This window comes from Rhinoderma darwinii (assembly GCF_050947455.1).
Source record: "Rhinoderma darwinii isolate aRhiDar2 chromosome 12 unlocalized genomic scaffold, aRhiDar2.hap1 SUPER_12_unloc_12, whole genome shotgun sequence".
Lineage (NCBI taxonomy): Eukaryota > Metazoa > Chordata > Amphibia > Anura > Rhinodermatidae > Rhinoderma > Rhinoderma darwinii.
In genome coordinates, this window is record NW_027461865.1 from 226553 (window position 1) to 253400 (window position 26848).

The window sequence follows — 26848 nt, forward strand, 5'->3', positions numbered from 1 at the left end:
AATCCCCTGCTCTATATCATTAATAAATAAGTTGAATAATAGTGGTCACAGCACTGAACCCTGGGGTACACCACTTATAACCGGGGACCATTCAGAGAAGGAATCATTGACCACAACTCTCTGGATAAGGTCCTTGAGCCAATTCTCAATCCAATTACAAACTATATTTTCTAAACCTATAGTCCTTAATTTACCCATTAGGCGTCTATGGGGGACAGTGTCAAATGCCTTTGCAAAGTCCAAAAACACTAAATCCACAGCGGCCCCTGTGTCTAGGCTTCTGCTCACCTCTTCATATAAACACTATATCCACAGCGGCCCCTCTGTCTAGGCTTCTGCTCACCTCTTCATATAAACACTATATCCACAGTGGCCCCTGTGTCTAGACTTCTGCTCACCTCTTCATAAAAACAGATTAGGTTAGTTTGACAACTTCTGTCCTTAGTAAAACCGTGCTGGCTGTCACTTATAATGCTATTTTTTGTCACATAATCCTGTATATAGTCCCTCAATAGCCCCTCAAACATTTTCCCCACGATGGATGTTAAGCTTACTGGTCTATAATTACCCGGGGAAGACCTAGAGCCCTTTTTGAAAATAGGCACCACATTTGCGCTGCACCAGTCCCTTGGCACTATACCAGTCACTAGAGATTCTCTGAATATTATGAAAAGGGGGACAGAAATAACTGAACTAAGCTCTTTAAGAATTCTAGGGTGTATCCCATCTGGTCCCGGGGCCTTGTGCACATTTATTTTATTTAATTTAGCTTGGACCATCTCTACATTCATCCAATTCCGTATATCAACTGATATATTAACAGCACTGGCAGCGGCTACATCAGCTGCTCTTTCTTCAGTTGTATATACAGAGCTAAAGAACCCATTTAGTAACTCTGCCTTCTCTTGATCCCCTGTGATCAACTCCCCATTACCATTATCTAGGGGTCCTACATGTTCAGACCTTGGCTTTTTAGCATTTATATACTTGAAGAATTTTTTGGGATTTGTTTTACTATCCTTGGCCACCTGCCTTTCATTTTGTATTTTTGCTAATTTTATTACATTTTTACAGATTTTATTAAGCTCTTTATATTTTACAAAGGCTTCAGACGTACCCTCAGATTTGTATTTTTTAAATGCCCTTTTTTTGTCATGTATTGCCCCTTTCACAGAAGGTGTAAGCCATGTGGGGTTTAATTTGAGTCGTTTATACTTGTTACCTATAGGAATACATTTTGCACTATAATAACCCAAAGTAGATTTGAAAATCTCCCATTTATCATTTGTCCCATTATTTGACATTAGTTCTTCCCAGTCTATATCCTGAATTGCCGCCTTCATCCTGGGGAAATTGGCTTTCTTAAAATTAAATGTTTTTGCCCTCCCAGCCTGTGTTTGTTTTTTACAGTATAGGTAAATGTAACTATATTGTGATCACTGTTACCGAGGTTTTCACGAACATTGACGTTCCCAACAAGATCTGCATTATTAGAAATGACCAGATCCAACAGAGCTTCACCTCTAGTTGGGTCTTCCACAAACTGGCCCATAAAATTTTCCTGCAACAGGTTGAGAAAATGTCTCCCCTTAGATAATGTCAGATTAGACAAATGGGCTCTGAGCCTTAAGGCCCAACCTAGGCTTCGTCATTAAGGGGTTAAGTCCTGTAAGTTGTGAGTAGGGGTCTCCATGGATTGGATTTGTTTTTCCAGCACATCTCACAGATGATTGATTGAATTAAGAATATGGAGGCCAGGTCAACACCTTGAACTCTTTGCCATGTTCCTCACATCAGTCCTGAACGATTTTTGCAGTGTGGCTGGGGCATTATCCTGCTGTAAGACAGCACTGACATTAAAGAATACCTTTACCATGAAGAGGTGGATTTGTCTGTAGCAATGTTTAGGTAGGTGGTCTGTGACAAAAAACAGTATGGGAATATCAAAATAACCACCATAAATTCCCCATAGAAAATTGTGCCATAATCTGTCAAATCAGATGAAATTCTAGTGTTGGGTCCCAGTGACTCCAACTGAGGGGCTTGCATTTAAAAAAAATCATTATTAGTTTTTAGCATTGGATAAAGCAAAGGAGAAACAACAGGAACCTCTCAGAGGAACCTCTCAGAGAGCGGCGCTGTGCTCCGTATACTGCACGAGCAGTAGTACAGCGAGTACATAGAGTACAGCGGGGCCGATCATATGACGAAGAGTCGTGTCGTCACCAAAGAAGACTGTACAACTAGACTTCCGGTTCCTCATCAGCGCTATAAAAATCTATGAAAATCTCAGAAACAGCACCAAGGGGGACGGGAATGTATATTAGCGAGTTTACTCACATGTAGCATCTATGGCCAGGGGCCGTCGGTTCCACTCACCTCCTGACGCCCACAGCCATGGATCTGTGAGCGCTGGTCCCCATCTCACTTCCGCTCCGGTCCGCCAGTGTGACGAATGGAAGACAGCATTTAACACCCGTGACGGGCACTACAAATACGTAGTGATGCCCTTCGGACTGTGTAACGCTCCCGCAGTGTTTCAGGAACTCGTTAATGATATCTTCCGAGATCTCCTCTATATCTGTGTTGTTGTTTATCTCGATGATATTTTGATTTTCTCCCCAAGCTGATATTTATACGCCAAGCTGGAGAAGTGCGTCTTTGAGAGGAGTTCTCTGCACTTCCTGGGCTACATCATATCGGATCAAGGTCTCAAGATGGATCCTGAGAAAGTGAGAGCTGTCCTGGAGTGGCCACGTCCTCAAGGTCTGAGGTCCATACAGCGTTTCCTGGGATTTGCCAATTTCTACCGGCAGTTTATCCCAAACGTCTCATCGCTGACATCTCCTATTTCCACCCTTACCAAGAACGATGTGAACGCCAAGGTGTGGACCCCAGAGGCAGAGTCCACATTTTTTAGTCTCAAAAAAGCCTTTACTTCTGCCTCAATCCTCTATCATCCTGACGTATATATACAGTTTTCTTTGGAGGTGGACGCCTTTTATGTTGGTGCAGGCGCACTTCTGTTCCAGAGGAGCCCCAAAGGAAAGGCAGTAGTATGTGGCTACTACTCGAGACTTTTTTCTTCTGCAGAGCGCATTTACTCTGTTGGGGATCAGGAGCTACTGGCCATCAAATTGGCTCTGGAGAAGTAGAGCCATCTGCTGGAGGGCGCAGCTCACCCCATCCTAATCTACACCGACCACATGAACCTCACCTACCTTCAGTCCGCTCAACGACTAAATCCCTGTCACGCAGAGTGGCCGCTGACAGGAATGTGAGGGCCGATGCCCTGTCCAGGTCATTTGAAACGGATAACACGGTGGAGTCTCTTCAAACTATTATAGACCTGTCCTGCATTATCACTGCCAATCCTTTGCAGGTTAGAGACATCCCTCCGGGGAGGACTTTTGTTCGATTAGCAGGCAGGAGAAGAATTCTCCGATGGGGACACAGTTCTAAACTGGCTGGGCACCCTGGTGTTTGTAAAACCCGAGACCTGATTGCTCGTCACTTTTGGTGGCCCACGCTGCCCAAGGATGTTGTGGACTTTGTCTCTTCTTGCACGGTGTGTGCTTCTAACAAGGTTACTAATTCCAAGCCTGCCGGCCTCCATCAACCTGTGCCTATACCCAATGCCACCTTGCAGCACATTGTGATGGACTTTGTCACTGACCTTCCTCCCTCAGCAGGATGCAACACTGTCTGGGTGGTGGTGGACCGGTTCTCGAAGATGGCACAATTTATCCCGCTGACCGGCCTACCTTCTGTTCCCCGAATGGCGAATCTCTTCATCCAGCACATCTACCGCTTGCATGGCTTGCCCTTCACATTGTGTCTGATCGGGGGTTTCAGTTTACCTCGAGGTTCTGGAGGGCTCTCTGTAAACTCCTGGATGTGATATTGGACTTTTCCACAGCCTATCACCCCCGGTCCAATGGGCAAGTCGAGAGGATCAACCAGATCATGGAGAATTATCTCCGTCACTTCATTTCCTTACAGCATGATAACTGGGTACAGCTTCTTCCTTGAGCCGAGTTCTCGTACAACAACCACACAAGCGAGTCCACCACTTCCACTCCGTTTTACATTGTATACGGTCAACATCCTAGAGTCCCTCTTCCAGTGTCTACTACTTCTCAGGTACCCGCTGCTGACTCTGCATTTGGGGACTTCCTGTAAATTTGGCAACAGATCCGGGCATGAAGCGAAAAGCGGATACAAGAAGAGAGCCGCCGCAGTATCTTCCAAGTACCAAAGTCTGGCTGTCCTCATGGAACATTCGTTTGAGGGTGCCTTCATACAAGTTTGCTCCCAGGTTTCTCTGTCCTTTTGAGATTCGGCAACAGATTAACCCTGTCTCCTATAAACTGCTGCTGCCTCCTACCCTCAGAATCCCCAACTCCTTTCATGTGTCCCTCCTGAAACCAGTGGTCCTGAACTGCTACAGCAAGACTTCCTGTTCCACAACTGCTCCCAGCGGTTCTTCTGATGTGTTCGAGGTGAGGGAGATCCTGGACTGCAAGAGGGTAGGAGGAAGGACTTTCTATTTGGTGGACTGGAGAGGCTTTAGTCCTGAGGAGAGGTCCTGGGAGCCGGAGGAGAACCTTGATGCCTCTGCTCTTAAAAAGCTCCTCTCGCTCTAGTCCCAAGAAGAGGGGGCGTAAGAGGGGGGATACTGTAGCGTCCAGGGCCATCGGGTCCACTCACCTGACGCCCGCAGCCATGGATCTGTGAGCGCTGGTTCTCATCTCCTTCCCAGGAGACGCCAGCGCTCACTTCTGCTACGATCTGCTCTGTCCCGTAGGGTGCGCGCGCACGCTCGTGCCCTCTCTTAAAGGGCCAGCGCACGCACATGTAGGAAATCACCATCATCAACACACATGATTTCCTGGACTATAAGAAGGGCCCAACCCATCTGATCCTTGCCTGAGCATTGTTAGTATACCCCAAGTCTGTCTTTCACTTCAGAGACTGTGCATGCGTGCACACAGCTCTATGCCCTGGCTGTTGCTAACAGCCATGGGCACTGGGCAGAATGTCAGGGGTCAATCTTTTGGCCCCTGAACATGTGATCGCTGTGACAACCAATCACAGCGATCACATGCATTTCTGCATAGAAAACAGTGTGCACTCGATCGCGTGCACACAGCCCTGTGCCCACGCTGTTACCAACAGCTCTGGGCACTGGGCAGAGTATCAGGGACCAATCTGATGGTCCCTGAACATGTGGTCACTGTGAAAACCTATCACAGCGACCACATTTGTTTTATTTTGACTTTTCTGGCAGTAAATCTCCTGCCTCTTTTCTTCTCCTCAAACATTGTTTCAGTTTGAGGAGAAGAAGAGACTCGGGAGAATTGCTGCCAGAAGAATACAGTTACAGTTACAAAAAAATACAGTTAGACTCATAAAACATTCTCTGTATAGATAGATTTCTATCTATCTATACAATCTATCTATCCATCTATCTTTTTTTCTATCTACCTTTCTTTCTTTTATTCTATTAGAATAGGCAGGTAGGGAGTATATAATTATATATATATCCACATATATATATAATATATATAGCAATAGCGATTTATTTTTTGTTAGCGGTAGTGTAGATATATATAGCAGTTACAGAACCGATAAAAACACAGGGACATATACAAAAACACCGAAAAAGGCCATACTTACAAATGGACACAGCCAGGCCAGAAATGCTGATGAAAGGGCGAGCAGGTGCTTTAAATAATAATAGCCACTCCCACTAGTCTTGAGGGGAGTGGTGTGTGGTGCATGGGATGTGTAGTAAGAAATAATAAATGAATAGTGTGTGTGCAAGTGTAATACTATAAGTGAAATATAGGGGGCAGTAATAAATGAAGTGCCTCAATAGAAATAAATGGATAATGGGGTGCAAGTGAGTGAAACATGGAGGGATAGTGTGTACGTCATGAGGCACAACGTGTATAGCCAGGTAGAAGCCTATTTGTGACGCCTTGATAATTCATAGAGCGGGCTACCCTGCTTGCTATGCCAAACAACAACACACCATGCTCTCCCAGCATCAAAGACCCGGCTGTGTCCAAGAGAAGCGAATATACATAATAATGAAAAATACCTGGGGTATTGGTAATCATTTTGGCCAAAAGGACGCAAGCTCGCAATCCACGACAAGGATCCCCAGACTTGCGAGTTCATTTATTATTTCTTACTACACATCCCATGCACCACACACCACTCCCCTCAAGACTAGTGGGAGTGGCTATTATTATTTAAAGCACCTGCTCGCCCTTTCATCAGCATTTCTGGCCTGGCTGTGTCCATTTGTAAGTATGGCCTTTTTCGGTGTTTTTATATATAGCAGTTAGTTTGTGTGTTTTATAGAAAAAAAAATAATAATTTGTTTAGTTAGTGTTAGTTACGTTATGGCGAGGAAGTTGTTTAGCGCCAAGGAGGCATACGCCATGCTGTGGTCTGAGTCGGAGACCGCATCAGAGATGGCGTCCGAGATGGAACCTGTTTTAGGTAGTGACGATGACAGCGTCACTTCAGGTTCATCTTCAGGGAACGTTGTCCCTGATGCAGTTGAAACTCCAGAACATGAAAGCGCAGGGCCAAGTAGCGCTGTAGCACAGGACAGCCTGGTCCCTTCAGTCCAGGCTCTTGTATGGGCACCTGCCCCATCTTTTGGGCCTAGAATCCACGGATTTACTGCCACTCCTGGCATAACCGTGGACAATACAAATTTTGTCCAAATGGATTACTTCCATTTATTTATAACCGACGACATCCTAAATCAGATTGTCCACGAAACAAATTTATATGCCACGCAATATATAAGGCAGAAACCTTCATCCACCCATGCCAGAGATTGGACGCCCACCAATTAGCAGGAATTAAAAAAATTTTTGGGGCTCACCCTAAATATGGGTATTGTCAAAAAGCCCTCCATTAGGTCTTACTGGTCAACAAGACCCGCCCAAGCCACCCCAGTATATTCTGCAGTAATGCCCAGGTCTCGTTATGAGACAATAATGAGGTTCCTCCACTTCAATGACAACGCACAGGCCCCCCCAAGTACCGATGCAAACCGGGATCGGTTGTTCAAAATAAGACCGCTAGTAAATTCCCTGAATAATTTATTTCTGCAACTCTACACCCCTGAGCAGAATGTAAGTGTGGACGAATCCCTCCTCAACTTTCATGGCAGACTTAGCTTTCGCCAATATCTACCTTCCAAAAGGGCAAGATATGGCGTTAAGCTCTACAAACTGTGTGAAAGCGGGTCAGGATATACCACCGCCTTCAGGATTTATGAAGTGCGGGACCGCTCAATAAATGTTCCTGGATGCCCCCCTGATCTTTCCACCAGCAGTAAGATCGTGTGGGAGATAATGCAGCCTCTGCTTCACCAGGGGTACCACCTGTACTGTGATCATTTTTATTCCAGTGTGCCCGTTTAGGCATTTGCATGCTGCAAGGACTGGGGCATGTGGTACCATGCGCAAAAACAGAATTGGTTTTCCACAGCAATTAGTGGGGAAGCGCATGGTAAAGGGGGTCTCCTGTGCTTATGCATCTGAAGAATTGCTGGCGGTCAATTTCAGGGATCGCAAAGATGTGTATGTGCTAAGCACGATTCATACCGCAGGAACAGTGGCAGTGAGGGAAAGAGGGGCAACATCGGACAAGCACAAACCAGTGATCGGGTCCGAATATAACAAGTACATGGGGGGGTGGATTTAAGCGACCAGGTTTTACAGCCCTATTTAGTAAAACGCCAAACTAAAACCTGGTACAAAAAAGTGGCCATTTATCTGTTACAGGTGGCAAATCCACAACTCATTTGTGCTCTACAAAAAAAACAGAGGCAGAGACACATACCTGGATTTCCAGGAGAAAATTATTGAGGGCCTCATTTTTGATGTTCAGGACACCCGAGAATGCCCCCAGTCTGAGGATGTCACGCGACTGACTGAAAGACACTTCATCAGTCGGATTCCCCCAACACCAACCAGAAGCAACCCCCAGAAAAAGTGCCGCGTCTGCAGAAAAGACCGGCACCGCAAAGATTCCCGATATTTCTGTCCCTCATGTCCCTTACAACCAGGCCTGTGCATTGAGCCATGTTTTAAAAAATACCACACTGTTCTGCATTATTAGATTTTAGTTAATTCGTTGAAAATATATTTGCCCTACATTACGTTTTTATTTTTCCCCTGATTTTACTCCAAGGCTGGGGGAGGGAATGGGTGGGGGGTGGATGTCATGTTTGCATGTTCTCTAAAGTTCATCTGCTGGAGAGCTCCATTTGCATAAACCTGCAATTTCTTATTTTAGAAAACCCAAAAAAATAAATTCCCATTCTACCCCTAGATGAATATTTTGGGATTTCTGCTTCAAGAGCAGATATTTTGGACGTGTTATAGAAACTCTGTTGAGTTTTGTAAAACCAGCTTTGAAAAAAAGTTATTTGTGAAATAATCTTCTTCTATCGTCCGCCCTCCTACTTCTCTATGTGATAATAAGACACACATATTTGGTATCCCCATGCACAGGAGAAGTGGCAGAAAGTGAAAGGAGATTATTTTTGTCCGTGGTCTATGCCGTGTGTGAAAAATGCTGGTATAAACTGACGTATTTGCTAAAAAATTGCTAATTTTATTTTGATCCATCTTATTCAAGAAACTTTCAGAAGAAAACTGGACAGTCTAAAAATATGATAAACCCCTTGAAGGAAACCTTGTGGGGTCTACTTGTGTGAATGAAGTCATTTATGGGGTGATTCTAATGTTTCAGCAGCATTAGGCCCCCCAGAAAACAGTATGCGGCTATAAAGTCAAGTGCAGAATTCCTGGACCAAAAAGCCTCCTTTTATGCCAAGCCCTGGCACATGCCCGCACAGTGAATAAGGCACACATATTTGGTATCCCCATGCACAGGAGAAGTGGCAGAATGTGAAAGGAGATTAATTTTGTCTGTGGTTCATTTTGTGTGGGAAAAAGCTATCATAAACTGACGCAATTGCTAAATTCTTGCATTTTTTTCCAATTTTGCCCACTTTAGAGAAAGAAATAAAAATGATATATACTGACAAATGCCACTAAAACAAAGCCCTATCTGTCCTTTAAGAAGAGTGTAAAATTCAAAGATGAACTTTATTCACCTGCAGAGTTATAGTCATCTAAAGAAGCGCAAAGCAAAATTGTCAAATTTGCTCTGGTCATTTAGCTGTAAAACAGCCTAGTCCTTAACCGGTTAAAGGTCTGTGTCCATACATACTGACAGTTTCCAATCATCGCTGACGAAATGCCTTCGTCCGGGGGTGGCGTCTCTCCAGTGGGACCCTCCATTTACATGCACAGCATTCAATCAGGCATGATAGGGGCGTTACTCATCCAGGCAATGTGTTAGCTCGTACTGGCGTCATGCGCCAGGTCTAAAGATGGCCGACGGCACACTCCTGGCCACGCGTCATCCAGGCGGGCGGGGGATCGACGACGTCTGACGTCGCGAAGCCCCGCCCACTGGGATATAGACGCACGAGCAACGAGATAGCCCAGTCACTCCCCCTGGCGTAAGCGCACAGCTGTACATGCCTGGATATATAGGTGGGTATGGATACAGATTAGCCTGACTGGACGATGTCGCAACAAAAGACATAGTATTGATTTATACATTGGATGAAGTACCAAACTGACAGTATGGCGATGGCGTTATGAACTATAATTCTATCATCGGTCATGGTTATATGTCAAGCACATCATTGAGAAATAAATGCATAAAAATAAATAGAGTGAAAATATATATATATTATGTATGATGGTGATATGAAATAAAGTGACCCGAAATTGGTAAAACATTATATGTTGTATGTTTTTATGTGTGATAAAAAAGTGAGTAGAACCTATGTATAAAATTGGTTATGTGAATTCATATAGTATAAGTGTACACAAAACTATGTATATACAAAAAAATATAACTATATATCATGAAAAATAAAAAATATATATATATTAAGTGACATGTATAGATATGCATATTTAGACATATAAATAAATATGCAAGTGCAAAAACGAATAAAAATATAAATAGAAGAGAAATGACATTAGTGAAGAAAAAAGTATACGTACATGGTACAGAAACATATTCCAAACATGACTGTGTGTGTGACTAAAAGGTGAAAAGCGTGTAACCAATGTGGAAACAAAGAATAATAGAAATATATACAACAGATGCATAAAATATACGCATGTATAAGCTATATATAATAAAAATGGTCATAAAATACATTTAGTGCATTTAATAAAATAAATGTATATTTCTATGCAATCATATAACCAAAATGGATCAATATGCATATTATTGTTATATGAGTCATTATTCGCTATATTAGCCACATGTCTTCATATAAATATTCCTACTTCCGAGGTCACCCAATAAAGTAGCGACACAACTATCTGTAGAGAAACTGAAAAATGGAGGGCAAATTAATAACAATACAAATTAAAATAAAATATATACAACGTACATTTATGTTATAAAGAGTGACCCACTGGAGGTCAATGGTCAGAGAAATGGAGCAAAATTCACATTTTCATTTAGTCCAAGTGGACGCAGAGTCCCCAGAGTCCAGATCCACTTTGATTCACACTGAGCCAGTTTTTTTTTATATATCACCTTTACGAATATTTGGTTCGATGCAATCAATGCCCCTAACTTTCAATTTCGTCGGGTCACATGCATGGTGTGTCTTAAAGTGTGTCTACAGCTTTTAAAGTTTCTAATGTTTCAATGGCCCCCGCTCCCATGATGTCTCTTACATGTTCTCTAACCCGGATCTTAAATTCTCTGGATGTGAGACCAATATATATTTTGGGGTATGGGCATGTAGCATAGTAAACTACTGCTTTTGTTGAACACGAAATTGAATGCGTAATGGTAAAGGTTTTCTTACCTGCTGAATAAGAAAAAGAGGTCGCCCTCTCAATGTTGGGGCACGCAACACAACTTCCACATGCTCTACAGCCCCATTTTGGGTACCAAATGGGAACTTCAAGTCATTACGTTGATAGTAGCTCTTGACAAGATAGTCTTTGAGGTTTTGTGATCGTCTCGCAGAGATACTTGGGTACTTGGTGATATCTTTTTCTATTGTGGGGTCTGTGAGTAAAATGGGCCAAAATTGTTTAATTATTCCCTTCATTTGAAACCAGCGTGATTGGTAGTTTGTTGTAAATCTTACCTGTACTTCAGACTGGCTTTTCGGTTTAGGGAATAAAAGATTCTCTCTCGGAGTACTTTTGGCACGATAGTACGCTTTTTTGATCGATCTTTTGCTATATCCGCGGGCCAGAAAACGATTAGTGAGGTCATAGGCTTGTTTTTCAAAGACCTCTATAGAGAAACAAATCCTTCTGATCCTGAAGAATTGGCCTGTTGGTACTGCCCATATAGTCTGTTTGGGGTGAGAAGAAGAAGCATGAAGAAAAGAGTTTACCGCAGTGGTTTTACGGAATACATCAGTTTGGAGGAAACCATTAGAGTCCCGTAATAGTTTAATGTCCAAAAATTCTGCTTGATGTTTATTAGAATGATAGGTTAACTTGATATTGAAGTCATTTTTGTTCAAGTCATGTATAAAAGTGGCAAGTGATGCCGGCGTATCTTTCCAGATGAGCAGGATGTCATCAATGTATCGGGACAAAAAAATATGACCTGGTCCATTGAGACACCCTGCCCACCCTGGAAAAGATCCCTCTCCCACAGCCCGAGGAACAAATTGGCATATGAGGGTGCACAGGCCGCCCCCATTGCCGTTCCCTGGAGCTGTAGGTAGAAAGACCAGTTAAAAATGAAAAAGTTGTGAATAAGGGCGAATTCAAGTAAGGTAAGTATAAACTTAGAGAAATTAGTTTCCATGTTTCCTGTGTTGAGAAAGAATTCAGCTGCTTTGAGTCCGTCAGCATGACGTATACTGGTGTATAGCGACTCAACGTCGCAAGTGACTGACAACATATCATCCTCTATATTGATTCCGTCAACCCTTTGCAGAAGATCTGCTGTGTCTCGTACGTATGATGGTAAGCACTCGACAAATCCCTTTAAATTATAGTCAATAAAGTTACAGTTTTTTTCTGTCATATTACCCCTACCTGATATGATGGGCCTTCCTGGAGGAATCTTAGAGTCTTTATGGACTTTAGGTAGTAAGTAGAGGGTTTGGATTGTCGGTTCAACTGGTGTAAGTGCTTTGTAAAGCTCCTTTGTGATGGTGTTGTCAAATAGGGCTTTATTCAATATTTTTAGAGTAAATACAGATAGACCTACAAAATTATTATAATCCCCAGACCTCCCTAAACAAAAACAGACCCCTAAATAATTACAGACCCCAGATCAGACCCCTAAAGAAATGCAGACCCCAGACCAGACCCCTAAATAAATACAGACCCCAGACCAGACCGCTAAATAAATGCAGACCCCAGACCAGACCCCTAAATAAATGCAGACCCCAGACCAGACCCCTAAATAAATACAGACCAAAGACTAGACCCCTAAATGAATACAGACCCCAGACCAGACCCCTAAATAAATACAGACCCCAGACTACACCCCTATATAAATACTGACCCAAGAATATGCCCCTAAATCAATGCAGACCGCAGAACAGACCCCTAAACAAATACAGACCCCAGACTGGACCCCTAAATAAATGCAGACCCCTGACTAGACCTCTAAATAAATGCAGACCCCAGACTAGACCCCTAAATAAATACAGACCCCAGACCAGACTCCTAAATAAATACAGACCCCAGACTAGACCCCTAAATAAATGCAGACCCCAGACTAGACACCTAAATCAATGGAGACCCCAGACCAGACACCTAAATCAATGTAGACCACAGACCAGACCACTAAATAATTACAGACCCCAGACCATATCCCTAAATGAATTCAGACTACAGACCTAACCCCTAAATAAATACAGACCCCAGACTAGACCTCTAAATAAATGCAGACCCCTAAATAAATACAGACCCCAGACCCCTAACAAAATACAGACCCCAGACCAGACCCCTAAATAAATACAGACCCCAGACTAGACCCCTTAATAAATACAGACCCCTAAATATAAACCCAGATTCTATATTTGTTTGGAGTCTTACTGGTGTTTCCGTTTATAATGTGGGGGTACATGTAAGCGGGGCGGAGTATATAAGGGGCATAGTCAGGGGGTATAATAATGGGGTAAAAAAAATAATAAATAATCCATAGATGTGTGTTACGCTGTGACACAATCCTTTCTGCACAGGCCGGTGTCGCACTGATAAATGGCGTCCTTTCTTATCCCCCGTTTGGTCCACACTCCGCACCTTTGCAGTTTGGGGAGTTTTGCTGTGAAGTGTTGTCCTGGTATAATACGGGCACCCTCGCTTCCAGCAGATATGTTTGGGCTCTCCCCTTCCTGGTTCCCTAATTTTAGAACCTTAATAATTCGCCACTTGAAACAGAAGAAATGTTCCCCTCGGGCACAACTGCATATTTTTTTATTTCCTGGCTTATTGGAGTCATAACTAATTTTATTTTTCATAGACGTAGTGGTATGAGGGCTGGTTTGTTGCGGGACGAGCTGTAGCGATTATTGGTACCATTTTGGGGTACATGCGACTTTTTGATCACCTTTTATCCTATTTTTTGGGAGGCCAGGTAAACAAAAAAACGCAATTCTGGCACAGATTTTTTAGTTTTTTTCATACAGTGTTCACCACGCGTTATAAACTACATGTTACCTTTATTCTGCGGGTCAGTACGATTCCGGCAATACCTAATTTATAGAACTTTTTTATGTTTTACAACTTTTTGCACAATAAAATTACTTTTGTAAAAAGAATGTATTTTTTCTGTCGCCAAGTTGTGAGAACCATAACGTTTTAATATTTTTGTCGCCGGAGCTGTACGAGGGCTTGTTTTTTGCGGGACGAGCTATAGTTTTTATAGGTACTATTTTTGGATACGGGCGAATTTTTGATCACTTTTTTATTCCAATATTTGTAGGGCAAAGTGACCAAAAAACAGAAACTCTGGTATAGTTTTTTACGGGTTTTTTTTTACGCTGTTCACCGCGTGCAATAAATAATATAATATTTTGATACCTCAGGTCGTTAGGGTCGCGGCGATGCCAAATACATATGGTTTATTATTTTTTTTCAATAATAAAGGACTTGATAAGAGAAAAAGGGCAATTGTGTTTTATTTTATTACTTGAAACTTTTATTGTTTTCAAACTTTTATTTTTTTCACTTTCTTTTACACTTTTTCATACTTTCTTTTACACTTTTTTTCAAGTCTCACTAGGGGACTTGAAGTTCCAACTGTCTGATGTTTTTTTTCTAATACATTGAACTACCTACGTAGTGCAATGTATTAGATCTGTCAGTTATTCACTGACAGCAAGCCAATTAGGCTTCCCCTTCTGGCGGGGCCTAATCGGCTTCCGTAATTGCAGAGCAGGAGGCCACTGTGTCTCCTGTTGCCATAGCAGCAGTCGCCAGTCCTGATTGCCTGTCAGAGCTGGTGATCTGCTAGTAACCACTACGATGCAGCAATCGCTTTCGATTGCTGCATCGAAGGGGTTAATGGCAGGGATCGGAGCTAGCTCCGGTTCCTGCCATTACAGGTGGATGTCCGCTGTAACATACAGCTGACTTCCACCACTGATGACGACGGATCAGCTCCTGAGCCGGCGCCATCTTGCCGGTGGCTACGGAAGCCAATCAGGCTCCGACGCCGGGCGGATCTTGACCGGCTTCCGTGCTAGGCAGACCGTAAGGCCAGTATTAGGCCTCCGGATGCCATTGCAGCCACCGGAACCCCGGCAATTTCATTGCTGGGGTTCCGATGAGCTGCAAACACCTTAAGTGCAGCACTCGCGTTTGAGCGCTGCACTTAAGGGGTTAATGGCGGGGATCAAAGCTAATTTCAGTCCCCGCCATTACAGCCGGATGTCAGCTGTAAGATACAGCTGAGATCCGGTGATGATGGCACAGACTCAGATTCAGAGACGGTGCCAAACATTTGGCGTATGGATACGGCAATTTGCGGGAAGTCATAGCTTTCCATGGCGTACCCATACGGCAAATGTCGGGAAGGGGTTAATGTAAGGATGTGTACACTTAATTGTGCAGCAACGCTTGTTGTCTCCATTCTATGTCAGTGTGGGAAGTAGATGTCCGGCCTTATGATTTTGTGATATGTGATAGACCCAGAATCCCAATCACCAAACCAAAGAATGCAAAATAAAGACACAAAACATTATAATTGGGTGTTAAATGATCAAAACTTTTATTATATTATATGACCAAACCCAAAATGGCAAACCTCCGACTCACGAAGAGTCACCCTCCAGCACGCAGGAAAGGAAAAACCCCCTGTGGGGGAAACCTCTAGGGAAACCATGGCTGGAGGATTGCCCTTCCTCTGGGCTTAGAAGGTGCCAAAATATCATTTGTAGCAGAATTTGTACGTTTTCTCAGATTTTCAAGGAAAGACAATACAATGAACGAACAACATAAAACACATAAATCGGCTGATCTGGTTGGCTAGGCGGATGTCTCTCTACCTGGGCACTCATTAAAATAAATGGGCGATCCACGGATGAGACGGGTCCTCCAGATGCCTCCTTGTAGCACCTGTCTCTGCTCTGGCTAATAGAGGGGGATCTCCTGCTGGAATCCCCCCTCTATTACAGACAACCCGTATGAAGAGGATGGCATCACTGTGATGAAGAAGTGGTCTGGGGTGAAGGGTTTCCCTGCTAGAACCTCCAAATTACATCAGGTCGGTATTGGTGGGGAAGTCAAGCTCAAGGTCCTCAGTCCCATCCAATATGGCGCTGAATGTGGCAGTAAAACCTTCTAATATGGAATCTTCTTTATGTCATAAACATTTGTATTTATGACATCAGCACCTTCATCATCATTACTACAGGAATTTATTACCACTGCACAACTCATACATTGTGACGTCACCCACAGTGGTCTGAAGTGTTAACCCTTTAATGACTGGCAGTGTACTTACCACAGAGGCCATAAAGCTGAATAGAACATATCAGCGTCCATAAAGGAAAAGGGATAATGCAGGGAGCATCTCCGCACAAGAACTATCCATGACAAAGGGTTGTCCAGGATAAGATAACTTGTCTGCTTTCTCCAAAAACCAGCACCACACCTGTCCATAGGTTGTGTGTGGTACTACAGCTCATTACCATTCACTTCAATGGAGCAAACCTGCAATACCAGATACAACCTGTGGATAGGTGTGGTGCTGTTTTTGGAAGAAAGCAGACATATTTTTCTAATCGTGCACAGCTCCTGTTAGAAATAGTTCAAAAAAAGTGGGGGGAGAAGGAGAAGAAGGGGAGAGGGAAAGAAGAAATTAAAAAAAGGGAAAAAGGGGAACTCTGAGGTAAAAGAAATCAAACTAGACTGAAAGGAGTCTGCTGGAGGTGCCAGATGGAAAGACAGATTCTGCCATGGGGACCAGATTAGTTGAAATGTATCTTGAAGGGGGGCTTCAGAGAGTGGGTTTTAACCCCTTCCCGCCCTATGAAGTGCTGTTGCATTGAAAAACTATGCAGTTCATCTTCGAATGCAGCGTCACAAAAACAAATTATTTTGTAAAAAATAAAACTATATAAATTTGGTATCGCCATAATCGTAGTGACCCGCAGAATCAAGTTATCATGCAATTCATGCCGCCCGATGAACACTGTAAAATCAAAACAGAAATGGCGGAATTACAGGTTTTTTTTCAATTCACCCCACAAAATGTAGGTTTTTAAAAAAAAAAAATTAATACATTATATGGTACATTAGTCCGCAGGGTAAATTCCACATAAACAGCGCCATTCATCGGTTAACTGTTTAAATGATACCAGCTCAAGTGACCTTTATCGAGAAACACCATAAGAAATGTTTTCACAATTAACCTTCTAATTGGGCCTAGCATGTGTGGTACTGTCTGCTAAGCCGTTGTATCTAAGCATATTATATGTGATACTGTCTGCTGAGCCGCTGTCTCCTATCAAGTAGCAGAGCTATCAGGTGTCATAGTGTAATGAAACGGGGTAGGGAGACAGACAGGTGAGCCCTAATCTACCCGAAACTCAGTCCCTGCCTACTTGCACGGCCCGTCCTAAGTGACGGCGTACAACTGGGCGATGGTCGATACGCTCAATAAGTGCAAGACAGACAACACAAGACAAGGGCACACAGAAGATAAAGGGGGAGGTAGGGGCAGTTGCCCACGGCAACACCGTGCGCAACAGGCAGTGGTGAACGAGCCGAGACAAACCAGGAGAGTACGAAGTAGCAAATCAGAGCAGGAGAATAGTCAGTCAAGCCAGGGTCAATAAGTAACAGCGGTCAATAAGGTAAGTAGCAAGAATCGCAGAGCCAGGAAACCAGACAATCACAGGCAAGGAACATGCTGCAAGTGAGGGTAAAAATAGACCAAGGGCAGGAGCTAGAACCGTCAGGCCAGGCTTTGATAGGTTCTCCCTCTCCTCAGCCTGCCAGCCTGAGTGGTAACAGATCGCGTCACTCGAGCAGACCTTGGAGCTGATGAAGGCTGATTAACCCCGGGCGTCGACACAGAACCTGTGTCTGGCAAACCCTTTACAGTACCCCCCTTTTTATGAGGGGCCACTGGACCCTTCCTAGGTGGGCCTGGCTTGTTGGGGAACCGAAATTGGAACTTGCTGAGCAATATACCGGCGTGAACATCCCGGGCGGGTACCCAAGTCCTCTCCTCAGCCCCGTATCCTCTCCAATGGACCAGGTACTGGAGGGAGCCTTGGACCATCCTGCTGTCCACAATCTTGGCTACCTCGAATTCTACCCCATCCGGAGTGAGAACAGGAACCGGAGGTTTCCTCGATGTAGCCAAGGACGGGGAGCAGCTTTTCAAGAGGGAGGCAAGGAAAACGTTGTGTATCTGAAAAGACGGGGGTAACTCCAGCCGGAAGGTGACAGGGTTGAGGACCTCAATAATTTTGTATGGCCCTATATACCAGGGAGCAAACTTCTTGGACGGAACTTTAAGGCGCAAATTTTTAGAAGACAGCCACACCAGATCCCCGACCACAAGCAGAGGGTTAGTTGAACGTCTTTTATCTGCCTGAGTCTTTTTGATGATCTGGGACGCCTCAAGGTTCTTCTGAACCTAGGCCCAGACTGTGCACAGTTCCCGATGAACGACATCTACCTCGGTATTGTTGGAACCACCAGGTGAAACGGAGGAGAACCGTGGATTAAGCCCAAAATTACAGAAGAAGGGGGAAACCCCCGACGAGCTACTGACCCGGTTATTAAGGGAAAATTCGGCGAGGGGAATGAAGGAGACCCAATAATCTTGAAAGTTTGAGATAAAACAACTTTAGTATAGTTCCACAGACTGATTAGTCCTCTCAGTTTGGCCATTAGTTTCAGGATGGAAGGCCGAGGAAAAGGACAGATCAATCTCCAGCTTCTTACAGAAAGCTCTCCAAAACAATGAAACAAATTGTACCCCTCTGTCAGAAACAATATTGACCGGAACCCCATGACGCAGGATGTGTTTGACAAACAAGGTAGCTAACGTCTTGGCATTGGGTAGTTTCTTGAGGGGTGCAAAGTGGCACATCTTACTGAAGCGGTCTCCTACAACCCACACCACCGACGTGCCTTGGGACGGAGGCAGATCGGTGATAAAATCCATGGAGATATGGGTCCAAGTCTCTGGGGAATGGGCAAAGAACTTAGTAAACCCGCAGGTCGGGACCTGGGAGTCTTGGACCTAGTACAAATTTCACAAGCGGCGACGTAGGCCTTAACGTCTTTAAGCAACCCAGGCCACCAATAGGTTCTAGAAATGAGGTGCTTGGTACCCAGGATGCCTGGATGGCCAGATAGTGCGGAGTCGTGGTTCTCCCTGAGCAACCTTAGCCGGAATTGCAGGGGAACAAATAGCTTGTTCTCAGGAAGGTTCTCGGGAGCAGAAGCTTGATCAGCCGCAATTTCGGAGACTAAGTCTGAATCCACAGAGGATATGATTATACCTGGGGGCAAAATACAAGCGGAATCCTCCTCAAGAGAGGGGCTGGCCATGAAACTACGCGACAGAGCATCAGCTTTAACATTTTTTGTCTAACTCCAAGGACTTCCCAGCTACAGCGAACAGGCCTTGACCCCCTCAAGCCTGAGAGTCCCGCCACAACAAAATAGCCCTCCCAATGCCATCCTGCAAGCCCAAGCACCACAAATCCATTCCCACATCCATTCCCACATCATTCAGGTGAACACCATCTGCACTCCAATACGCTCCAACTCCAGCTTCCAAGTCCCAGTGCACATATGCCGCCATTCCGCGCAACAAATGCAGACACCGCCCTGTTAACTTTTATCCAGGCTTTGTTGATCCGCTCCACCGACCGTGCCAAACGCCAGGATTTTCTAGGCACAATATCCGACCACACCGTCATCAAGTTCGGGTACAACGACCACAGATGCAACAGATCGTGTTTTATGTCCCGAACCAACTCACGGAACGGGCGGGCCCAAGATCGTTGCGCACAAGAAATCATCTAAATAATGAATGATCGAATCCACCCCCGCCACAGATTTGACCACCCATTCCAAAAATGAGCTAAACACCTCAAAGTACGCACAAGAAATGGAACAACCCAAGGGGAGACACTGATCCACATAAAAACCGCCCCCCCCCCAAAAAACACCCCAGTAAACGCTGACTATCCGCATGCACCGGCAACAGCCGAAAAGCCGCCTCGACATCCGTCTTGAACATTAACGCCCCCTACCATGGAAACGCACCCACTGCACCGCCGCGTCGAATGACATATACAAGACCGAGCAAAGATCCCGATCTATCCCGTCATTAACCGACAAGCCCTTAGGATAAGACAAATAGTGAATCAAACGGTATTTGTTCGCCTCCTTCTTCGGGACAACCCCCAGCGGGGAGACGACCAAACCCGGGATGGGGAGAGAACTCAAGGGCCCCGCCATGCGCCCCAAATCCACCTCTTTTGCCAATTTCTCCCTAACCACGTCAGGATGCTGGTAAGCTGACTTCAGATTTTTTATGGAAAAGGGGACCCTGTGAGGAGGGGAGGGGATACAAAAACCCACATTAAAACCATCAAACCACAACTGCGCACTGGCCCTGTCCGGATAACTATTTAGAAACCTGACTATCCTTTCCAGCTTCACTGGCGTTACCCCCATGACTGGCGTTAAAACCCCCACCCCCACCTCATTTTCCCTTGTGCAAGCATTTGGATGCCCCGTGGGACGCCCCATTGCATTGAGCACAAAGGTGCTTGAACTTGCAACCTGCACCGAATTTACACTGCCCCTCATTGTATTGCCAGCACAGCTCGAGCTTTGCGTTGCCCCCTGAGCTGGATTGACCAGATTGGCCTGCTGCCCCCCCCCCCCCGCTCCCGGGAAAGGATTGGCCCGTAACCAGAGGGCAATATCCTCGTGGTCCCACCTAATATTGGGCCGAACCGCCTTCCGTTGTCTAAACTGCTTGTCATAACGTAGCCAAGCTACCCCCCCATATACCCTATGTGCTTCCCCGATGGCATCCATATAGCAAAACAGGGGGGAGCAATATTCCGGAGCCTTTTCACCAATAACACTGGCCAAAATGGCGAACTCTTGCAACCAGTTAACAAATGTCTTAGGGATAAGGAGGTAACAACGCTTTTCCTCCTCCTCCTTCTTACTCTCATCTCGCTTCCCCTTCTCCAGATTAAATTTTTCCAGGGGCAACAATGAAAAAATTTCCACGTACTCGTCCTTCCAAATTTTTTCCCAAACTTCCTGCTTCAAGTGTGCCCCCAAAGGTCCTTCAAAACACACATAAACCTCCACCCTGGCTTTATCGTCCAACCGAACACCATCAACCGCCGCCGCCGAGTCGGTCTGAACAGACACCGCCACCGATTCCGTATTTGCTCCTACACTCGCAGCGACCGCCGCCGGGGCATTAAACCCTACCCTACCAGCCCCCACCCATGCCGCCACAGGAGACCGCGAAGGGGGCTCGGTGACCCCCGTCCCGTCGAGCCGGCCTAACAATTCCTTGACGCAACCAACCAACTCTCGCAGACTTTCCCCCCCACCCCCAACATTCCCAAACCCAGACCCCACATCACATAACCGCTCCTCAACCGCGGAACCCTCCCCCGAAACAGGAGACATAAGTATAGCAGGAAAAGGTAAAGATGGTGAAAACGACTCACCGAGCTGCACAGGTGCTGTGGACCCATCAGCTGGACCGTCCTGTCCACGAAGCTCCCCATCCTCAAGGTCTTCGGCAGATCTGGTCCCAGTTCCATGGCAGAACGCACAGGCGTGCTCAACGGCCGGAACCGAGGTGGGTGAGGGGCGGGCTCCCAAGCTCTCTCTCTGGTAGTCGACCGACACCAGAGGGCCGGCAGCTCGCTGCCCGGAAGTCACCCTCGAAACAGACGACCTAGGCCTGCGGCCCAATGCAGGTCCCTTGCTTCCACCGGATCGCCGTGGGGCTCCACACCCAGCCGGCACATCACCAGGGGCAGCCGTCCGAACCATGGAACCCGGCGTAGAACTGGCGAGTGGAGGGGTGATCGGAAGTAGAGGCTGCACCCACCCCACTTCCGCTGGACTCCACTGCGAAGTGGGATTCCTTCCGACCCTGGCACCGGCTGCAGTATCTGTGCTGCCAGACGCCCCAGCCGGAGGTTCCCTCACAGGGCTCCCTCTGTGGCGCCGAGTTCGACAAGCCACATCGAGGCTCAGCCTTTCTGGAGGACGCGAGCGCCGGACCCGGCGCGAGGGAGAGACAGCCGAAGGTACCGGAGCGTTGGCCACCGCTGCAGCTTGTTCCTCCAACCAGGCGGGGCCGAATGCAGCAGCCGCCGCCCGCATCTGCTCAATGAAGTGCTGCGCTGAAATGAGGTAAGGTGGCCGCCGGATGGGAGATGCGTGGATGGATGTCTTACTCCGTGCGCTGCTCCCGACCAAAAGACCGGGAAGTCAGCGCACTTCCGGCTAACCCTCACCGGATCCCCTCCCTCTCCTAGACCATCCCCCTCCACTAACTCTCCCCTTTGGCTGTGACACGATCCTCCCTCCTATCCCCGTCATGTCTGGCCTACCCTCCATTGTGGCAGAGACCGTCCGGCCTGTGCTTTCTATGGTTTTGTGCTTGGGATTTTGGGTCTATCACATATCACAAAATCATAAGGCCGGACATCTACTTCCCACACTGACATAGAATGGAGACAACAAGCGTTGCTGCACACATCGATTACATTAAGATATTGTATTACGGTCTGTAGCCTTTGGGGGAATATATTAACCTTTCTACAACAGTTTACTAGCGTAGAAAATCCACAAAATGCGCAAATGTCAAAATTTTTGGGGGCAACAAATGGGCAGGGCTTAGCAGAAATGGCCAACAATTTTACTATAATTTACGCCAGTAACTGATGTAAATTATAGCAGAAATCTATATGTATAGTGCGGCCCAGATTTATCTCTGGGGGGCGTAACAAGGCAAAGGTCCGTGCCAGACCCATACCTCCCCACCAATCAGACTGTATGCCCCCCCAATCAGACAATAAAATACATTTTAAAAATGTACTTACCTCACCACTCCGTTTCTCCCTCCCGGATTCCCTCAGACTCTTACAGCAGGCCGCAGCATGTAGAAAGTACTGATGACAGGCCGCGTTGCAGCTAAAAGATGCGACACATTTATTAAGAGTAGTTCGCCTGTTAATAAATGTGTTGCATCTTACTCCAGCAAACTGTTTAATAGGACTGGTGTATGAAACGCCAGTATTAAAGGGAATGTGTCGCTAGAATTGTTTTTAGGGGACTGAGTGGCACTGAGTGGCGGGTAGATTAGGGCTCACCTGTCTGTCTCCCTACCCCGTCATTACATAATCACAGGCCCATATACCTTTTCTAAACTGGTCCCTGACACAACTATGGACCCTCTTGAGACCCTGGCTCAGCAAATGCAGGGCCTCTCCCTACAGGTCCAAGCCCTGGCTCAGAGGGGCAACCAGCGTGATGCTACCCTGGTAGTGCCCTACCTCACTTTTTTCTCCTTTCGGGAGAGTTGTAGGCTCTATTTCCGTCTAAGGCCCCACTCCTCAGGTTCTGAGAGCCAGCAAGTGGGTATAATTATGTCCCGGCTCCAGGACGGGCCCCAAGAATGGGCCTTCTCCTTGGCTCCTGACGCCCCTGAACTTTCCTCTGTTGATCTTTTTTTTTCTGCTCTCGGGCTCATCTATGACGAGACTGACAAGACTGCTTTTGCCGAGAGTCAGCTGGTGACCTTACGTCAGGGTAAGACACCCATTGAGGAGTACTGTTCTGACTTTAGAAAGTGGTGTGTAGCTTCTCGGTGGAATGACCCTGCCTTGAGGTGCCAGTTTAGATTGGGTCTGTCGAACGCCCTCAAAGACCTGTTAGTTAGCTATCCCTCTTCTGACTCCCTAGATCAGGTTATGGCTTTAGCGGTATGTCTTGACCGACGTCTCAGGGAACGACGACTTGAACGTTTTTGTGCTTTCTCCTCTGCCTCCCCCATGATGGCTCCCGAGGTTCCGTTGCTTCGTTCTTCCACGGAAAACTCGGATGAACCAATGCAACTCGGGGCCTCCGTGTCTCCCCAACAACGTAGAGAGCTCCGCAGGAAGAATGGTCTCTGCTTCTACTGTAGGGATGACAAGCATCAAGTGAACAACTGTCCTAGGCGTAAGAATAAGCAGCCGGAAGAACTTCCGCGCCTAAGTGACCATCGGGGAGGTCACTTGGGCGCACAGGTATTTCCCGTAAATATGAAACCTTAAAAGATCTTGCTTCCCTTTCAGGTCTCTTTTGAGGGTAGGTCTGCTACCGGCAGTGCCATCGTGGATTTAGCGTCTTCTGATATTATGTCTGTGGAATTTGCTATGTTTCTAGCTATGCCATTGATTGATTTGCCTAAACCTGTCCCGGTAGTGGGTATCGACTCCACTATAACCAGCCCGATACAACACAGCAGCAGCAGCCATGCATTACAAGGGTGGGAAGGTCCACTGTTTTTGGCCCTTCCCAGCCTCATAATACCAGCCTACGGCCGCCCCAGTGCCCGACCATCACAACAGATGGTCGGGTACTGGATTGTACCAAGCTCTTCCCGGCACCCCTGTAATAACGGGTGTTTTTACGGTCGTGTGCATGAGGCCCCGTAATGACGGGTGGCTACATGTGTGCACCCGTCATTACGGCAGCGTTGCTAGGCGACGTCAGTAAATAGTCACTCTTCAGGGTGCTGAAAGAGTTAACTGATCGGCAGTAACTGTTTCAGCACCCTGGACAGTGACTACCGATCACAGTACCTGTTCATACTTACCGGGAACTCCCTGCTTCCTCCAGTCCGGTCTCCTGGCCGTTGCCTTGGTGACGCGTCCCTCTCGACATCCGGCCCGACATTCCTTGATGACGATGCAGCCCATGTGAGCGCTGCAGCCAATCACAGGCTGCAGAGGCCTCTGCAGCCAATCACAGGCTGAAGAGGCCTCTGCAGCCAATCATAGGCTGCCGCGTCAGAAAAGAAGGTCGGACTGGAGGAAGAAGAGGGACTCGTCACCAAGACAACGACCGGGTACGTATGAAATGCTTTTTATTTTATTTTTAATCAGCAGCCTCTTTTCTCTATCAGTGATTGATAGAGATAAGTGGCTGCCGATTTGTATAATATTTTTGACCGGGTTCGGTCAAAACGCATTCGCTGCGAACCGAACTTTTCCGGAAGTTCGGACCGAAACCGAGTTCGGTTGTCCCGGTTCGCTCATCTCTACAAATTTATATAGTTTTATTTTTTACAAAATAATTTGTTTTTGTGACGCTGCATTCGAAGATGAACTGCATAGTTTTTCAATGCAACAGCACTTCATAGGGCGGGAAGGGGTTAAAACCCACTCTCTGAAGCCCCCCTTCAAGATACATTTCAACTAATCTGGTCCCCATGGCAGAAATCTGTCTTTCCATCTGGCACCTCCGGCAGACTCCTTTCAGTCTAGTTTGGTTTCTTTTACCTCAGAGTTCCTCTTTTTCCCTTTTTTTAATTTCTTCTTTCCCTCTCCCCTTCTTCTCCTTCTCCCCCCACTTTTTTTGAACTATTTCTAACAGGAGCTGTGCAGGATTAGAAAAATATGTCTGCTTTCTTCCAAATACAGCACCACACCTATCCACAGGTTGTATCTGGTATTGCAGGTTAGCTCCATTGAAGTGAATGGTAATGAGCTGTAGTACCACACACAACCTATGGACAGGTGTGGTGCTGGTTTTTGGAGAAAGCAGACAAGTTCTCTCATCCTGGACAACCCTTTGTCATGGATAGTTCTTGTGCGGAGATGCTCCCTGCATTATCCCTTTTCCTTTATGGCCGCTGATATGTTCTATTCAGCTTTATGGCCTCTGTGGTAAGTACACTGCCAGTCAGTAAAGGGTTAACACTTCAGACCACTGTGGGTGACGTCACAATGTATGAGTTGTGCAGTGGTAATAAACTCCTGTAGTAATGATGATGAAGGTGCTGATGTCATAAATACAAATGTTTATGACATAAAGAAGATTCCATATTAGAAGGTTTTACTGCCACATTCAGCGCCATATTGGATGGGACTGAGGACCTTGAGCTTGACTTCCCCACCAATACCGACCTGATGTAATTTGGAGGTTCTAGCAGGGAAACCCTTCACCCCAGACCACTTCTTCATCACAGTGATGCCATCCTCTTCATACGGGTTGTCTGTAATAGAGGGGGGTTTCCAGCAGGAGATCCCCCTCTATTAGCCGGAGCGGAGACAGGTGCTACAAGGAGGCATCTGGAGGACCCGTCTCATCCGTGGATCGCCCATTCATTTTAATGGGTGCCCAGGAAGAGAGACATCCGCCTAGCCAACCAGATCAGCCGATTTATGTGTTTTATGTCGTTCGTTCATTGTATTGTCTTTCCTTGAAAATCTGAGAAAACGTACAAATTCTGTTACAAATGATATTTTGGCCCCTTCTAAGCCCAGAGGAAGGGCAATCCTCCAGCCATGGTTTCCCTAGAGGTTTCCCCCACAGGGGGTTTTTCCTTTCCTGCGTGCTGGAGGGTGACTCTTCGTGAGTCGGAGGTTTGCCATTTTGGGTTTGGTCATATAATATAATAAAAGTTTTGACCATTTAACACCCAATTAGAATGTTTTGTGTCTTTATTTTGCATTCTTTGGTTTGGTGATTGGGATTCTGGGTCTATCACATATCACAAAATCATAAGGCTGGACATCTACTTCCCACACTGACATAGAATGGAGACAACAAGCGTTGCTGCACAATTAAGTGTACACATCCTTACATTAACCCCTTCCCGACATTTGCCGTATGGGTACGCCATGGAAAGCTATGACTTCCCGCAAATTGCCGTATCCAAACGCCAAATGTTTGGCACCGGCTCAAAAGCTGAGTCGGTGCCATCATCGCCGGATCTCAGCTGTATCTTACAGCTGACATCCGGCTGTAATGGCAGGGACTGAAATTAGCTTTGATCCCCGCCAGATCTAATACATTGCACTACGTAGGTAGTGAAATGTATTAGAAAAAAATCATCAGACAGTTGGAACTTCAAGTCCCCTAGTGGAACTTGGAAAAAGTGTAAAAAAAAGTATAAAAAAGGTGTAAAAAAAAAGTAAAAAAAATAACAGTTTGATAACAATAATATTTTCTGCGTCCTATTAATTTCAATTGGAGCTCAGAGGTGGAAACCACTT

At 45.9% G+C, this 26848-nt stretch overlaps 1 protein-coding gene and 1 long non-coding RNA gene across 3 annotated transcripts in view; one reads left to right on the top strand and one right to left on the bottom strand.

Moving 5' to 3' along the window:
- The window catches only part of LOC142698116 (protein kinase C delta type-like), a 354404-nt gene that overhangs the window by 173861 nt on the left and 153695 nt on the right, over nt 1–26848 (top strand). The window lies entirely within an intron of this gene.
- LOC142698121 (uncharacterized) lies at nt 10347–11609 on the bottom strand. Its single transcript, XR_012865694.1, has 3 exons — nt 11234–11609; nt 10946–11151; nt 10347–10459 (listed from the first exon to the last, which is right to left on the bottom strand). It is a non-coding gene; the product is annotated as an uncharacterized LOC142698121 (long non-coding RNA).